Source organism: Leucoraja erinacea, unplaced genomic scaffold (assembly GCF_028641065.1).
Source record: "Leucoraja erinacea ecotype New England unplaced genomic scaffold, Leri_hhj_1 Leri_232S, whole genome shotgun sequence".
NCBI classification, from domain to species: domain Eukaryota; kingdom Metazoa; phylum Chordata; class Chondrichthyes; order Rajiformes; family Rajidae; genus Leucoraja; species Leucoraja erinaceus.
In genome coordinates, this window is record NW_026576133.1 from 8,277 (window position 1) to 11,557 (window position 3,281).

A 3,281-nucleotide genomic window follows, 5' to 3' on the forward strand; every position below is an offset into this window, starting at 1 on the left:
CCCAGGTCTCACTGCATCTCCCCTTTTCCTAGTCGGCCACCATTTAGATAATAGTCTGCTTTCCTGTTTTTGCCACCAAAATGGATAACCTCACATTTATCCACATCATACTGCATCTGCCAAACATTTGCCCACTCATCCAGCCTATCCAAGTCACCTTGCAGTCTCTTAGCATCCTCCTCACAGCTAACACTGCCCCCCAGCTTAATATCTCCAAGTTTGCGGATGACACTGCCTTCAATTCCCTCATCCAGATCATTAATATATATTATAAATAGCTGGGGTCCCAGCACTGAGCCTTGCGGTACCCCACTAGTCACTGCCTGCCATTGTGAAAAGGACCCGTTTACTCCTACTCTTTGCTTCCTGTTTGCCAGCCAGTTCTCTATCCACATCAATACTGAACCCCCAATGCCGTGTACTTTAAGTTTGTATACTAATCTCTTATGTGGGACCTTGTCGATAGCCTTCTGGAAGTCCAGATACACCACATCCACTGGTTCTCCCCTATCCACGCTACTAGTTACACCCTCGAAAAATTCTATAAGATTCGTCAGACATGATTTACCTTTCGTAAATCCATGCTGACTTTGTCCAATGATTTCACCACTTTCCAAATGTGCAGCTATCCCATCTTTAATAACTGACTCTAGCAGTTTCCCCACTACCGAACTTAGACTAACTGGTCTGTAATTCCCTGTTTTCTCTCTCCCTCCCTTCTTAAAAAATGGGGTTACGTTTGCTACCCGCCAATCCTCAGGAATTACTCCAGAATCTAAAGAGTTTTGAAAGATTATTACTAATGCATCCACTATTTCTGGAGCTACTTCCTTAAGTACTCTGGGATGCAGCCTTTCTGGCCCTGGAGATTTATCGGCCTTTAATCCATTCAATTTACACGACGAACTGGCAATGAGAACTAAAACATAAAGGGCTTAAATACAGACTAGCAGGGGATAACGAGACACAGGTGAAACACATCAGGGCGGGGCCAATAATCACATGAGGGTAAACGACCTGATAGGAAATGGGACCTGAAACAAGAGGAGATGCGAGACACCAAAATAAAACAAGAATGCACACTCTAATACTAAAAAACAATAAGAAACAGAAACTAGATCAAACCCGAGACCTGACAGTACCCCCCCCTCCACGGCCGGCTCCCGACGGCCCAGGATCTTCAGGATGTTGGCGCCGATATTCCCTGATAAGTTCCGGGTCGCATATGTTGCGAGCCGGCACCCAAGACCGCTCCTCAGGTCCATAACCCTCCCAATCCACGAGATACTGACAACCACGACCACGCCGGCGCATACCCAGCAACCGGCTGACCGTAAACACCGGACCCCCATCAAGGAACCGGGGGGGCGGAGGGGGTATGGAGGCAGGGACCAGAGGACTTTCCTTAAATGGCTTTAGTCGGGAGACATGGAAAGTAGGGTGGACCCTCATGGCACGGGGGAGTTTGAGACGAACCGCCACAGGATTGATGACCTTCGATATGGGGAAAGGACCAACAAAACGAGGAGCCAGCTTCCGGGATTCCACCCTCAGAGGTAAGTCTCGAGTGGAGAGCCACACCTTTTGGCCAGGCGAGTATACCGGAGCCGGCGTTCTTCCACGATCAGCCATCCTCTTGTAACGCGCAGAACTGCGCAACAGCATCTGACGAGCCCCATTCCAAACCTTGCGACAGCGACGGATGAGAGCCTGAGCGGAGGGCACACTGGACTCCTTCTCCACAGCAGGGAACAATGGCGGTTGATAACCATAGGCACACTGGAATGGAGAGAGACCAGAGGAGGAGCAAGGAAGTGTGTTGTGTGCATACTCCACCCAAATAAGGTGTTTGCTCCAAGTTGAAGGGTTCTGTGCCACCAAGCACCGTAGTCCTGTCTCCAATTCCTGGTTAAGGCGTTCAGTCTGTCCATTGGATTCCGGGTGATAACCAGATGTAAGGCTGACCGTGGCTTCCAACAGAGAACAAAACTCCTTCCAAAACCTGGACACGAACTGAGGCCCCCGGTCAGACACAATGTCTCTGGGAAATCCATGAATACGAAAAACATGAGACAGCATGACCTCTGCCGTTTTCTTGGCGGAGGGAAGCTTGTGCAACGGAATGAAATGGACCATCTTAGAAAATCTGTCCACCACAGTCATGACTGAGGTGTTACCTTCAGAAGAGGGCAGGCCCGTGACAAAGTCCATGGAGATGTCTGACCAGGGGCGTGAGGGGACAGGCAGCGGATTCAGGAGGCCAAAGGCGGCCCGACGCGAGGTCTTGTTCCGAGCACAAATACTGCAGGCGGCGACGTACTCCTTAATCCCCCTCTCCATGGAAGGCCACCAAAACCTTTGTTTGGCCACAAACAGGGTTCGGCGGACACCGGGATGACAGGAGATCCGAGACGTATGAGCCCAGTGAATCACCTGTGAACGAAGAGACTCGGGAACAAACAGACGATTAGAAGGACACCCTAGCGGTGACTGAACACCAGCAGTTGCCTCGGAAACTCTCTTCTCAATCTCCCAAGTAACTGCCCCAACAAAACAGGAAGCAGGCAGAATGGGAGTTGAAACCTTAGGGGACGGGTCAGGATCAAACTGTCTGGAGAGAGCATCAGGTTTGCCATTCTTGGCACCAGGGCGGTAAGACAGTACAAAATCAAATCGATTAAAGAAGAGAGCCCACCTTGCTTGGCGCGAGTTGAGGCGTTTGGCTGACTTGATGTATTCCAGGTTCTTGTGGTCTGTCCAAACTAGAAACGGCTGCTCTGTGCCCTCCAACCAGTGTCTCCATTCCTCCAAGGCTGTTTTAACCGCTAACAGTTCACGGTTACCCACATCGTAATTTATCTCAGCAGGAGAAAGTTTCTTTGAGAGGAAAGCGCAGGGATGTAATCGACCATCTGTGGAGGATTTCTGGGAGAGTACGGCCCCGATGCCCACACCCGAGGCGTCCACCTCAACCACGAACTGGAGTGATGGGTCAGGGTGAACCAGGATGGGGGCTGAGGAGAAGCTCCTCTTGAGTCTCATAAAAGCAGTTTCTGCTTGAGGGGACCAAGAGAAAGGCACGTGGGGTGAGGTAAGAGCATGGAGTGGTGCAGCAGTGACACTAAAATTCCGGATAAACTTCCTATAAAAATTAGCAAACCCAAGGAACCCCTGAAGTCGCTTACGACTGGAGGGTGTAGGCCAGGTGGCCACAGCACTGACCTTGCTCGGGTCCATCTGTATACCAGCAGGTGATACAACATAACCAAGGAATTGAACAG